This window comes from Peromyscus eremicus, chromosome 13 (assembly GCF_949786415.1).
Source record: "Peromyscus eremicus chromosome 13, PerEre_H2_v1, whole genome shotgun sequence".
Classification (NCBI taxonomy): domain Eukaryota; kingdom Metazoa; phylum Chordata; class Mammalia; order Rodentia; family Cricetidae; genus Peromyscus; species Peromyscus eremicus.
In genome coordinates this window covers 30220266-30235959 of record NC_081429.1, presented here as the reverse complement: position 1 = coordinate 30235959, position 15694 = coordinate 30220266, and the positions used below count along the sequence as shown (strand labels likewise).

At 38.1% G+C, this 15694-nt stretch overlaps 1 non-coding gene across 1 annotated transcript; it reads right to left on the bottom strand.

The window, feature by feature from the left end:
* Nucleotides 1-277: 277 nt before the first annotated feature.
* Nucleotides 278-350, bottom strand: Trnak-cuu (transfer RNA lysine (anticodon CUU)). Its single transcript has one exon. It is a non-coding gene; the product is annotated as a tRNA-Lys (tRNA).
* Nucleotides 351-15694: the final 15344 nt, after the last annotated feature.

The window sequence follows — 15694 nt, the reverse complement described above, 5'->3', positions numbered from 1 at the left end:
TCCAACCCCCATTGAGACTTTGGCAACTGTCACGCCTACAAGGCGTGGCCAAGGGAGGCGCCTGGGGACCCAAGATCTGGATCGAGGAGCGCTTGCTGGTTTCCGGGACCCTGGATGGTGGAGGTGGATCAAGCAGAGCTCCAGAGAACACCGCTGGACTGCGATACACCTTCCCCAGACCCCGCGACCTACCTATCCCTTAATTTGTAAGTTACGCCATTAAATAAATCTCCTTTTAACTACGTGGAGTGGCCTTAATAATTTCACCAAAATCTGGCACCCAACGTGGGGCATGAACCCACGACCCTGAGATTAAGAGTCTCATGCTCTACCAACTGAGCTAGCTGGGCTGGCGTTAAAACCTTCTTTTTTGAAAAAGAAAAAAATAAAGCACTGATTGGCCAGTGACCAGGCAGGAAGTATAGGTGGGACAAGGAAAGAGGAGAATTGAGGAAGGAGGAAGGAAAGGGAGACCGGCTGGAGCCACCGCCGGTGGAAGATGTAAAGTACCGGTAAGCCACGAGCCACGTGGCAAAGTAAAGATTAGTAGAAATGGGCTGAATATAAGAGTGAGAGCTAGACAATGATAGGCCTGAGCTAATGGCCAAGCAGTTTAAACAATGTAAGTGTCTGTGTGTTTATTTTATAAGTGGGCTCCGGGACTGGCGGGACTTGGCGGTGGGAGCTGGAGAAAAATTCTCCAGCTACAGTCATGCCTACAAGGTGGGGCCAAGAGAGGGCCCTGAAGACCCGAGATCCAGATGCACCTGCGCTCTCTGTTCCTGGACCCTGGATGATGGAGGGTGGAGGTTGACCAAGCAGAGTTCTCCAGAGAACACCACCGGACTGCGACACACCTTCCCTAGACCCTGTGACCTACCTATCCCTTCATTTGTAAGTTATGCCACTAATAAACCTCCCTCTTAACTACATGGAGTCGCCTTAATAATTTCACCAATACTGCTGCCCTATCTTCTCATTGTGAAAGAGCAAGAAAGGTCCTAATAGTGATTTTTACCAGCATGCTAAAACCATATATCATCTATTTGGAACCCTAGCTCTTAAGAGTCTTCAATGTGCTTCCACATATAAATTTTTGATTAATACAAACATGAGGTCTAAAACATTCTACCCCTAGCCATCCAGACATTATAATGCTTTAAGGTAATCCCCAGTCAAGGAGGAAGTCCCATGAGCAATTAAAAAAATAATGTTGACCTGAAAATAAATGAGCTTAGAGGTTAGGAGTGGTAGATGATAGCTTTGATCTTTTGAGCAATGTAAGCATATTTTAAACAGCATTAGCAAGAGTGTAAATGATATGGGAGTATAGAAAAGACTTTAAAACCTCAAAGGCATTCAAATAAAATAGCCATTAAGGGAGAAAAGGGACTTTATAAAGAGATGAAAGCATGTGTATGATCATGGTGAAAAGCATTGGGCAGTTGTGATAGAGTGAATCTAGACAATGTTGGCAGGAATTGAAGGGTAACAGCCACCTGTATTTGGACCTTACATCATGCAATAAAGTATTCCAATTCTTAGGGACACTAAGAATCCAAGTCATATCATGATTCAAATAATTGTCTTTATTTTTCAATGTATGTTGCTTCAGTGTCTTTATCTGAGTCTCCATTGCCATTCTCATATAAAAGATCAATAAAATGAAGTTTCTGTAATTCATTTAAACTAATAGTATGATATCAGTAGACCTTTTACATATACACACACACACACACACACACACACACACACACACACACACAAATACACACATATTAGAAGGATTATAGACTCCTGGCTTACTTACTCCAGACAACCTGGACTAAGTAAGTGCAGCCTCCTCGGCAACACACAGTCAGAGCAATCCTGCCCCACCCTGCGGTGCTGGAACCACTAATGGAAAAATTAATTCTTGCCCAACTTCATCTTACTTGCTGAAAAAAATCTTCATAATTGGGTAGAGGGGTATGTATAAAGTTAATTTAAAGTAGTTTAATGTTTAGAATGCCTGTAGATACAAACACCATGCATTGGATGACTCATAAATGGTACACATGTGCCAGTCTGGAAAGAAAGGTGATCAATCAGTTTGGGAACTTTATTAGAGCAACAGTTCCCAAACTGATTGATCACCTTTCTTATCCATCCAGGGAACTTTAAAACTCTCAATTCCCAGTCCATACTCCAAATCCATTCAACAACTTGATTCTCTTATATGGTAGCTAGGAATTAGTGATCTTAATTTTGGGCAAGTTTAGAAAGCACTGCACTAGACTTATAACTTGATATGAACTGAATGTTGTTTCTTCCCAATTCACCTATTGAACACAGTACTTCCAAAAGCAATCACATTTACAGATAAATCCCTTAGATATGTAGTTTATATGAAGCTAGTAATATAGTTTCTAATATGAGTCATGTTTTTCTGATAGCAGGATATTTATACACAAACTTTTCAGAACCACCAGGGAGGTATGCAGTTGGAAGAATGAATGCCCATGTGGACCTAGAGAAGGTGTCTGTTTTAAGGCAAGAGAGATGTCTTAGGAAGTCAGACCTACTACTGCATCTTCAAGACTATATTAAAATAAATTTCCATGGTTTAAGCCATGCAGTCTTAATTACTACAAGTCACTTTGTGATGGCAACCTTAACAAACTATGACAAGGTGAAATCCTTCACACTGGTGAAGACAGAGATTTTAGAGCTCATGGCTGCTTAGCAAAAATGACCGCCGGGCGGTGGTGGCGCACGCCTTTAATCCCAGCACTCGGGAGGCAGAGCCAGGCGGATCTCTGTGAGTTCGAGGCCAGCCTGGGCTACCAAGTGAGTCCCAGGAAAGGCGCAAAGCTACACAGAGAAACCCTGTCTCGAAAAACCAAAAAAAAAAAAAAAAAAAAAAAAAAAAAAAATGATGGACACGGCTCAAGTGAAAACCAACATTCAAAGGATGAATGAATTAGGGATTGTCCACTGGAACTAGGATGCTCAGTCAGTCCAAAGCCCACAGGCCATTGATCCATGTTCTTCCCAAGAAAGATCTTTAGAAAACACAGTTACACTCCTTCAGTTAATAATGTTTATGCCTGCTTTTAGAAACGATTGTAATTAAACTGTTGAGACAAAACTCATTTGGTAAGATCCAGTAACTTACAATCTGACATTTTCACAGAAGATTTGTACATTCTATAATACACTGTAAACTACAAAATAGCAGATGTTTTTATATGTTTAGCTCCATATGATCGATAAATCCATTGATAATTAACAAAATAATACGTATCTGTGCTATCAATGATAGCTCCTAAAGATATGTGGCTCCTTAAATTAAAATTAATTACAATAAAATAAAATGAAAGTCTTAGTATTTTCATTTTGGTCACAGTCCAAGTTTGCAGTATCCTCCTAGTTAGAGAATATTTTTCTGATGACATGGATTTAATCTTATCACTGTGCACTTGCTTCCTGGATTAGCACAGGGCAATGAATAAATTAGCTTTCCAGGGAAAACTGCTAAATTAGTAAATATGAGAATTTCCTAAGAAATTATTCCTAAGAGCAACAATTTTATACACATGTAAATGGTTCACATTCAGTCCAATTCCCAACTATGACCCTGTAGGTGACATAATTATATGGATATGCCCCATAGTTCCATCTCCTAATTAAGTATTACTAATCTAGGGACTGCAAGGAAGGAGTGTGTGTGTGTGTGTGTGTGTGTGTGTGTGTGTGTGTGTGTATTTGGGGTGTCTGAAAGGTATGTTTATGTGTGTGAATGTATATGCTAGTGTGTGAATGTATGTATATGCTGGTGTGTGCATGGTAGCCAGAGGCAGACATCAAGTGCCCTGCTCTCATATTCTACAGGGTCTCTCACTGAACTGGTTTGCCCTTTTGACTAGGCCTTCTGACAATGAATCTGCCCATCTCTTCCCACCATCAATGCTAATTTATAGGCACTATTGGTCCTGCCTGGCTTTTTATGTGGGTAGCAAAGTTTGAGCTCAGACTCATATGCTTCTGCAATAGGTACACTTATCCACTGAGCCTATGGAAGGACTTTACCAATGTAGTTAAGATGACGAATCTTAAAACAGACATAATGATCTCAATCCGATCATCTCATTCTGTAAAAGCAGAGAACTTGTCGGTTGAATCAGGAGAGATACATTGCTGTAGAGGAAGGAGCAAGAAGGCAGAAGTGAGGGAGGGAGAATCAGAGACATTAAGACTTCTGGGCTCGCCTTGCTGGCTTGAAGGGGGAATCACAAGCCTTTTGAATGCAGATGGCTTCCAAAGGCTGAGAATGACCTTCAATGCATAGCCAATGGGAAAACAGGATCCTCAGCCTTGTAGCCACATTCATCAAATTCAATCAACTCTCAAAATTAGGCTGAAAGGGAATACATTCTAGAGTTCCCACAAATAAATGTAGCTATCCTGTGAGAATTTATGTAGTGGATTTACTAGGCCATACTGCCTGAACTTCTGACCAACAAAACTATGAGATAAGAAATAGTCAATAAGATGTTCTATTGGTGCATCTGGATCACTTACATAACCACAATGCAATCATTAAGTCTTCTAAAATTTCATCTTAAGAATGTGTATGAATAAAGCATAAATGATTATGTATTTGAGAAGAAAATAAACTACTGACCATCATTCCAGATATTGCTTCTGAAAGGATTTGAAGGGGATACAAATATCTAATTTCTTTGAGACAAATTCTGTGTGACCATGATTCAACAGTGTATCTTCAGTCCCAACAGGAAAGGGTAAGCCAGCTATACTAACTAAGGCAAGTGAAATACGGCCAGCAAGAGAGTCCTTCCCAATGCCCACATCCCATCAACTTCTATGTTAACTCAATTCAAAACAAAGTGGACTGGAATACTTCTTTGCAGAGTGAAACAAAAAATAATAAAACAAATGAACAAACCAACAAACTAGAAAACAGTGATGAGATTATGTCACTATGAAACAAAAAACAGAAACCATGGAATGATGTCCATTTCATCTTCGATCTTGCTTCCTCTGCAGTCATTGATTAAGATATCCAACAAAGTGTACTTAATATGTAATCACAGCAGTCATTTTCCAGAGAGTCGAGACAAAGGTAAATGGCAAAGTTATGTATGTTTAGATATTTGGTAACAAGTATGTAATTTGCCAATGCCTTTAAGGTGGTAACAACATACATCTAAAAGTACAAGTGACCCTCTATAGTGTAGAATAAGAAAGCACAGCTTCCTCCAGGACAGTGTCAGTTACAACTGTATCCTCCGGACTCCCAATCATTGCTTTTCCTCCCTCCTATCTCAAATGTTTTAGTGTTTCTTGAGCCTCATGCCTCTTGATGTATTTTCACATAATTATGTAGCTACTGTTTTACTCCAACTTTTTATGAAATGCATACATTATTAGTAAAACTCCAGAGAATATTGATCAAGTCACTCTGAAGAAAGAAAACCACCTCTTACACTCTCTCATATATAGTGTGCATTTTTCACTTTCTTATGCATATTTCAGTGTTTTCTTTTACATCTTACATTTACTTTCTTGGTACAAAACTTAGAACAAACAGTGTTATGGAAATTCTGTATTCAGAACTTCTGATCTAATAAAGCCTATTAATGTAATAAGTTAGCAATAAGAGCAAATGATCAAACCATCCTTATTTTTGATTATGTGAATTATCATAAATTAATGACATATAAATATGTAATTTCATAAACCTAAAAATATATTTAATTGGGATTTACAGTAGAAATTTTTGGATGAATTATGACTTAATCAGCTAAATAATTATTTATTTCATAACCCTAAAGTTTATTCAATCTGGCATTGATGATGGGAATTAACTTTAATTAATATATCAGTTACATGAATTATTTAATTCATAAGTCTAAAGTTTTTTTAATTATGTTTTTCTGTTGGGAACTTTCAGTCCTAATACACCTGTTACTGAATGATAAGGATCAAGAACTCTTGAACAATTATCAGAGAAATATTAGTTCCTTGTTATTCAAGGCAGATTGGTTTATATTTATTTTTGTTGTTTGTAGTGTTTCTCTTTACTGCAATGGGGCTTAATTCACATGTACCTACATTCTTACCTGTGATCAACCATATTTTTACATATTTAACTTAGTTAATCTTGAGGAAAGAAACAAGGGAGAAACACCCAGGAAAAAGTGTCAGTAAAGAAACATCAAGTGAGCTGTGTATCCGAGACATCTTTCCATGCTGCTGAAGTGAAACGTTAGTTGATGGCAAAGGCAAAGGACTATGTCATGGCATAGTAATCAAGTCATTCCCAAGCTCAATAGGTAAAAAATAGAAAATAAAGAATCTGAGAAGCACGTTTCAACCTTTCTTCACACTCACGGTAAAAAAGTTAATACTCCTCCTCTCATCCAGTATGACTGGAATACTGAGAAGCTCTTCATGCTCGATCTCAATCTTGGAAAGTTGTAGGTAAGATTGGTATGTTAAAATCCTCAAGATTCCTTAAGGAAGTAAAATTCTTTCATTGTTAAATATAGAGCTTTCCTCAGTGAACCAACGAACATGTCTAAAGAACTCTTTTTCAAAAATCATCTAATATCTCAGGGAATTAACCATATAAAGAATGTTCCAGAAGGATGCTCATGTCAATCCTTTCTACACTCACCTATATTTCTAACTTCAATCACTACAGAGAGCGAACATTTCTTCTTATATATGATCCAGTATAGTCTGTGTGCAATGTTTTATCAACTATTTTTGTGTCTAAAAATACATGGCATAAAGGAAACTGTTTCCAAACTTAAAGCAACTGGAAGAAAGAATGGATGACTTTCCATCAGCAGCCACTCCATCTACTGATTCTCATGTGAATCCCTACTTTCTTTGCCATACCCAGGAAACAAAGAAGGGGAAGAGGAAGCTCCTCAATTGAGGAGAACTCTGTACCCTGTGAGTCTACAAATACATGTGTGAGATGAATACCGCAGTCGTGCAAGCTTAGCAAAGGAGAGGAACTTTCCATGGAATACTGAGGAAAATCAGGGTAAAAAAACAGAAGGTTTACGGGGTTATTTTTAAGTTCAGAGGAAATGTTTCATCACCATTACTAATTTTAATAGGAGAATCCTTCTCATTTTCATTCTTTGCTCCATGTTTTTTCTAGCCAAAGAAACAAAATCAAGTGCACTCCTCCATCTTCATATTTCAAATGTTCTCTGTAGTCTCCCTTCATGTCTCCCAGAAGAAAAGAAGTTGCCCGAGGGAAGGACTTTGGCCTGTTCAGGTACATTGTCTCAATGGAAAGAGTCATAGTACATCTAAGAAGAACCCCCTCTCTAAGTCTCTGGCTTCCTATGCTCTGGCATGGGAATGCCTTGTATGTACCCATTGGCTGTAAAGTTTGTGTTTCCTGTTTCTCTACTGCATAAAAACTGAACCAATAATCTTTTTCTTTCTTATAAAATCAACTTACAGATGATGATGACAGCCACAGAACCAACTGTGTCCACCTACAGTCAGTTTGTAAAAAAGGGAATTGGAGCTGGGTGGTGGTAGTGCATGCCTTTAATCCCAGCATTCAGGAGGCTGAGCCAGGCGGATATCTGTGAGTTCAAGGCCAGCCTGGGCTACAGAGTGAGTTCCAGGAAAGGAGCAAAGCTACACAGGAACCCTGTCTTGAGGGAAAAAAAAGAAAAGAAAAAAGAAAAAAGAAAAGAAAGAAAGAAAGAAAGAAAGAAAGAAAGAAAGAAAGAAAGAAAGAAAGAAAAGGGATTTGGAAGACCAACTTAAATTTTAAGCCACAGCCATATTCTCAAATACAGGTTTTACCAGAAAGTTCTATAATGATGTAGTGTGTTGTCACAGCAAGACTTTCTATTGCTGTGATAAAACAACATGAGCATATGTAGCTTGGGGAGGAAAAGATTTATATTGCTTACACTTCCACATCATAGACCATCATCAAAGGATGTCAGGACAGAACTCAAATCAGGAACCTGGAGTAAGGAACTGAAGCAGAGGCCATGGAAGGGTGCTGCTTACTGGCTTGCATCTTATAACTTACTCAGCCTGCTTTCTTACACACCCCAGGCCCACCTGCCTACTGATGGTACTACCTACAAAGGACTGGGCCTTCCCACATCAATCACTAATTAAGAAAATGCTGCACAGGCTTGCCTACAGGCTAACTGGATTGATACATTTTCTCAACAGCCTGTAGAAAGAATGGAAAATAGATGCTCCTCAAAAACATCTTACATTAAAAACCAAGAGGGAGAGGAAGAGAAAAAATGTAGTTGGGGAACAGAGAGGTTTGTCAAACATCTCTTCTTCATGATTCTATGAAGATTTATTTGTTAAAAATCATCAAGTTCCTTATTACAAAATATTTTAAAAGAATCATTGTATCATTTGCTATAACTAAATATTTTCTGTTTGTTTGTTTGTTTGTTTGTTTTGGAAGCAGAGCCTCATGAATTTTCCCCCTGGAAACGCCCTCTGATGGCTGATTCCAGGGCAATCTACAGAGCTGAAACCAAAGGACCAACATCTATAGTAAGCAAAAGACAGATAGGGAAGGTCCACATGCTGCTTTTGTCCATTGTAGCTGATATGTTAACTGGTCCTGTAGAAGTCAAGGGGTGGTAGATTTCATTCATAAAGGAATTTCAAATAAATTCTATTACTCATAATGCAAGCGAATTTGTTTTACTCTCTCTCTCCCTACTCCCTAGAGACAAAAACGGAACAAAATAAGCAGCAACAAAAAATACTATGTAGCAACAAGAGTTGAATCTGCTACTTGCACCAGGAAACACCACAACTAAGCTGAGGATGGTGATAATGCAGCTATGGAAGCAGGAGTATTAGGAGCTAAAGGTCATCCTTTACTGCCAGGAAAGGATGAGGCCAAAACATGAGACACCATCTTAAAACCAAACAAACAAGAAAAATATTGGAGATTTTTTATTAGTAGCTACAGATATGTAATGATCAAACCCTTAGGCCTAGAAACAAGCCCAGTAAAAAAGAGAAAAGGACATCAACAAAGTAATATTGATGTCACATTTACCCAAGTTGTCATGGATTATAACAATTAATTATGAACCAAATATTCTTAGTTTCAGACTCCAAGGTCTCAGTACATTTTAATTATGTTCATAGTTTTTTGTTTGTTTTTGTTTTGTTTTGTTTATTGAGATAAGGCCTCATTTTGTAGCCCAAGTTGTTTTGCATAGAACTACAAAGCCCATGCAGGCTCCGAATCCAAAAATCTTCTTTTTTTTTTTCATTCGCAAATTAGATTTATTATTCAGATGGTGCTGTTTTCCATTATCTTTGGATGACCAAAAATCTTCTTGCTTCAGCCTCCTACACCTTTGGATGAAGACAATGAGCCACCAAGCCTAGATTATGCTCATAGTTTTAAATTTAGTGATATGGTCTTATGCTATAGTAAATGTTAGCACACAGTAAGAACTTCTCCACTTGTTTCACAATTTGGAGTCACATCTTTCTCAGACAGCTGACATCCACCTGCTTCTCCTGTCCTCCTCCTTTCCAGGCAGTCAGGACTGTCTCCCAGGCATAACTGTTAAGGACGAGGAGGCATTCTCTTGTAGTTTTCATTTTAAAATCGGAAGAGAATGTCTGTCCTCTAATAAGAAAAATGAAAGGACAATGTCTTCCAGAATAAATTCCCTGGAACGTTCTGTAGATGAATGATACATAATCATAATGAGGGAATGTCAGTGAACCAACAATTACCTACCGCCTCCACAGAACATAAGAGACTCCATGGAACAATTGCTTTACCACTGGGTATTTGATAACAGTTTCCAAAGAATAGGTGACAGAAGCATCTGCTTCCTTGGAATTCTCAATTTAGAGTTACTTGGAAAAAATAAACAAAAAAATTAAGAAAAAATAAGAGTCAAGTAAGATATTGTTACAATAAGTGATGTATTTGACTAGAGATGTTAGTAGCCTGTTTTCCCTAACCACTGTTACTTAAGAGGCCATTGTAATCAACACTTACTCTCTGCTCTCCGCCATTAATGGGTCAATGCCTAATATGCATACTATTTTTCTATGCTTAGCAGAAAACTTCTTGAAGACAAATGATGGATTTTTTTTTATAGCATCCTCTCAGTCAGTGGTGAGGTTTCTCCTTGGGGGTCATTAGAAACAGTCTATGTGATGGCTATTCTTGGTCATCAACTTGACTGTATCTGAAATGAACTTCAATCCAGAAATGAAGGGCACACCTGTGAGAGATTTTCTGCTTGGTTTGAAGTAGGTGAATCCACTTCTAATTAAGACTTTTGAGGTAGGAAGACACACACTTTTGATCTGAACTTAAGGCTGAAAGATACAGGCCTTTAATCCAAATCTTGAGACAGGAAGATACACCTTTAATATGGGCCACATCTTCTTCTGGAGGTCCACCTGAGAACACAGAAGAAGAAAGCTTTTGTCTTTGCCTGCTTGCCCTCACCTCGTCAGCACATCCATTCCTTTACTGGCATTGGAGCCTACTTCTTCAGGATTCCAGAATATACAGAAGACAAGCTGAGACACACAGCCTTGTGGGACTCAACAACTGTAAGAGTCTTAGACTTTCTGTTCACAGCTAGTCTTTGTTGGTGTTGGATTAGCTGGACTGCAGTCTGTAAGTCACTCTAATAAATCACTTTAATACACACACACACACAGGGAGAGAGAGAGAGAGAGAGAGAGAGAGAGAGAGAGAGAGAGAGAGAGAGAGATTCATTCCATAAGTTCCAAGACATTAGAGAACCCTGACTAATATAGTCTAGAAACATCTTTCATAGTCCCAACTCAGGATGAGGCTGTGCTTCTGGAACATCCTTGAAAGCACAATACACTTATGAACAAAGAATTTTATGTGCCTTAACATCACATCACTGGTGTTATTTAGACAAATTCTTTAATTATAATCCCCTAAATTTTAATTGTTCAGCCCCTTATTGGCATTGGATTCAGCCATAAATACTCAGTGTCCTTCATTGGTTTATTAATGTGAACCACTTTTTTGCATGGAAATTTTAGCACTTCCCCAAGGATGTGAGGATCTTTTGCCCAATATGGTCCTAAGATGACTGAGATGTTCTGGAGATACTGGAATGAATTTGATGTTCAGTTGGTGTATCTCTGCTATTGGCTCCACAGTGGTGAAAGGGCATAAGCTAAATGCAAAATCATGGTGTGAAGTTCTAACAGCAGTGCTTTTAAAGACTGTTAAGTGATTGCAGATGACACATCTATTTCAGATTCAGTGAGAACATCTGAGAGGGATAAGAGAGTAGTTTTAAGCACTTCTCACCACCAACTCCAGTAAATTAGAAAAGACACCATAAACCCACACTGCAGCAGAGGAGGCAAAATCCCTGGCTTCCCTAAAGATGAGGGAAGTGAAAATGCTGCTCATGTATTGCTCTGAAGCCCCCGAAATGGTCAGCCCTGTGTGTTTTAAGACCACAGAGGCAGTGCTTGGACAGGGCAATTTGATCAAGTACTAACAGGTTGTTTACACCTTCCGTAGAATGACTAAGAAATGCATGTGTGAGTAGGTGTTCCATGTCACACTGTATGATAAGTTGTTTCACTGGCTTGCAATTTTCTTAAAATAAAGAAAGAAAAATTGGTAGGGTAAGACTTCTACTATGCTCAAATGTTCAGCCACAGGCTACCCTGAGATGCAATAATAGCTCACGTATAATCTGAAACAATTGGATATTATTACCCGTACATACCATCTGTTCATTTCTATTTCTTTACCCATTTGTTTTACGTGTAACTATTTTTGTCTGATGTGATACACATTTGCTAAGTAAATCCCAAGCATATTTGGTGTAGGAGGCCTTCTGGACCCATGACTTTCAGAGTACAAAATAGAATTTCATTTAGCAAGGCTTTATCTATTTCATTTAGAGACATTTTTCTCCTTGTTTTTGGGGAGTTCATTAATTGTACATCTCACAGTTTTGCTGTTCTTTTCTCTTTAACGAAGCTATTTGGATTCAGGCTCACATTCAGGAGTTTTGGAATGGAGCCAGTTTGTGAAATTTAGTATCTGAATTTCTAATCATCCTAGATTATAAATTCTATACCACACACCACATTCTTCCCCTGGCACACATATGCTATCATTGCCAAGCAGTTTGCCACAGATTTATCTCCCTTAATCAACTTCACAATAGAAAAAACCAAACCAAACAAACAAACAACAACAACAAAAAAAAACTGCTCTCTGGTCACACCCTCTGATACAAATTCTTTCCAGAAGAAAGTTGTTGCTTGACTTTTTCTGGGAGAAATAAAGAGATGTATATTTCTATTCATCACAGCTAGAGAGAGAAACACAAACAAAAAGAGGATTTCATCCAAGTCTAGCATGGTATACCAATGGGTTTATTGGAAATTCTTACAGGAGCATGAATAACTCAAAGGTAAGCTATACCACAAGGAATTCTCCTGGGCAACTTATAGGCAGCTACATCACTGAAAAATCTCACCCACAGTGTGGATGATAGAGAAAAATTACACCACTTAAGATTCCCAGCTATACCACTGAGTTTCAGAAGTCACTCATCATTTACCCCTTACATCTCCTATGGGAGCTTCGGGGACCTTGACAGCCTTATTAATTTTTCCCTTCCCCCCCCAATAGAGGGTAATAGGTCTAATATCTTGAGGGTATCATGCATGTGATCACAGCTCTTTGAATTTCAGATCCCAGTGGTCATTTCTCATTCAGAAGAAATAGCTATCCAAACTTCTCCCCTCCACTTCAGCACCTACACTTTTTCAGTCTCCTTTTCTGCAATGAGCAGTGGCTCACTAAGACACAACTACAGTATAGACCACAGCAACAGGTATTTATTCCCACCATGCCAAGCAGTCAGGAATATCGATGGTAACTATTGCTCACTGTAAGATAACAGTCTTTCCTGAAACCATGGCTGACAGTAGTGGCAACATCCAAATATAAACCCAAATCTGAGCATTTGTCCTCATACCCACAGATAGCTGTAGTTCTGTCAAGGGCATTTTTCTCTGCAACAGAGACCACTACAGAAAACCACAACCAATCAAAATGCAGAATTGTAGTGTCCAGTCTCAACGGATACATCCATAAAATACCCTGACATCTAAGACTCAGGGAACACTGCTCAAAGATTGTAAGAGCCAGAGGATTGAGAGTTGCTGTAGGATTGTGTCTCCTAGTAATATCAGAAGCTACACCCATAAAGTCTCATCAACATGCCTGCCCAAATGTGAGCTGAGTAAGAATGACTCCAGTGGACATGCCAAAGTAGATGGGGGAAAACCCACAAGACCTTAACCTTCATAAAGAACTATAGGCCACTGAGGAAGGCAGAGAGCAAGAGAGGTGGTCTTCCTCAGGGAAGAGCACACCAATTGGTTGGTCAGGGCCAAACATCACTGGAAAGAGCATATACATGTAACATAAAGACTAAGCAGGCTATATTTTAGGATTACATATGTATATACATACACATATATGCATGCAATAACAATTAATGAAAAAAAGAAGCTGTGAATTTGAAAGAGAGCAGTAATAGAGGTTAGAGGGAGAGATGTTTTAATTATATTATAATCTCAAGGAAATAAATTCACAAAATATGTAGAATATAATTTGACAGACATATAATATTTATTTGATGAAATAAAGTGTAGCTTCCCTCTTGTGTCCAATGACCTTATCCACAGCATTTGCCCTGGCTTACAATACTCAAGGCTGAAAAATGTTTGCACCAATATCAGTTGTGCCACCATTACATCAGCAGGCACATCTTGCCTGGCATGCTGGTAGTGTAACACATGGGATCATAGCCAAAAAGGACTTTTGTGAATAGTCCTCAGAAGTCTTCATAGCACTTTGCAGCACTACGCCATCAGGGAAGGGGCTTCTGGTTTAGTTCCAGTCTGATTACTCCACGTTCTGAAACCATACTACGTAGCATTTTCAGCAATATACAGTTCTGGCATGCAAACAACAACAGTGAAAATAGCTTGTATTGTATGTATGTAAAAGGATAAGGAGTCTTGTGGGCCAAAATAACTTGTTGGGAGATAACTCATTCTTGCATTAAAGTTTTTCACCCAATAGTTTATGGTGTGTGAGCCTGCCCATTTTCACCCAGGCAGGATAACTTGTGTATTTTGACTCTCTGCTGCTTTCATTATTCTTCCAGATGTCTTTACAGATCTGAAAATAGTCTCATTCATAACAGGCACAGCTCAAGAAAAGTTACACCCCTAAATAGTTCCCTGGAGAATAAATGTATGGGCACTAACGCCATTAAAATACCAAATAACTTCATTGTTTATCTAGTACATCCAAGAGATGAGTGGATGGACCTTTTGAGTTCTGTGAGCCTTATGAGCCATCCCTCTGGGAAGAATATTAATAAACTTGATCTTCTAAGAGTTTATCCCGGAGCTATTTTTTTTAGATTGAAACATTCCCTCATGGGAGGAAGAAAGAGGATCCTAAGACTCGGGAAGCTAAGGAAACTCCTGTCACTTAAGAAGTTCTAAGATTCACAAAGTCTTTCCCCAAAGTGATAAATGAAACAAACAATTGCTGATGATAGAGACTCAATACCTCTTTAACATCCCAATGATGCTTTCAGGATAGACTAGTCAATATACGTGATGGGAAGAGGCAAACGTTTTGACAAATGGTGAGGAAATGGATATACAGATGCAAATCAACACCAGCCTTTAACTTGTATGATGTATGAAACCAACTGAAAAATGGGCAAAACCATGAAACAGAAAAAAATAGGAGAAATCATACATCACAGTGGGTTTGCAATGATTTCTTGTATTAAACAACTGAAGTAAATGTATATGAATTAGATTACATCAAAATTAAAATTTTTGTATATCAGAGTACACAATACACAGTGAGAAAAAGCAACCTGAGGTACAACAGAAAATATTTGCAAATTACATATCAGATAAGTGGTTACTATCAAGAACCTAGAAAGAATTCCTATAACTCCGCAATAACAACATCATAAGATGTAATATCATTTTCAGTATTCAAAAGATATAAACCAAGTGTCAAATGCTAAACAAAACATGCTATTTACACAATGGAATATTCCTGCAGCTTCGAAAAAGAAAAAAAATTCACAAATGCTCCAATATGTCTGATCCCTGTGAACACTGTCTAAGTGAAAATAGCAAGCTGAAATGACAAATATTCTGAGCTTCCACTCACATGACATGTCTAAGAAAGCAAAATTACAGCAATTTAAACTGGATGCAAGAATCTGCAAAGAGATGGGAAAGGAGTTGCTCTGAATGGGTATGGAGTTTGAGTTTCACCAACTGAAAAAAATTATTGCGATTAGTTGTACAATAACACTGATACATTTAATTCTGCTAAACCATACAATTCAAGGTGGTCTAAATGATTATGTGTATTTTCCACCTTTACTTGGTATCATATGACATTTTCCCATTGCTGGGTTTGGATGAATGTAATTGAAATACATTACTTAGACATATGAAATGTCATAATAAAATCCATCATTATGTATAATTAATATACAGTAATAAATTTTCTTTTTAAAGTGAAGGGAAATGTCAAGGTTATATATAAAGAAAAACAAATAGT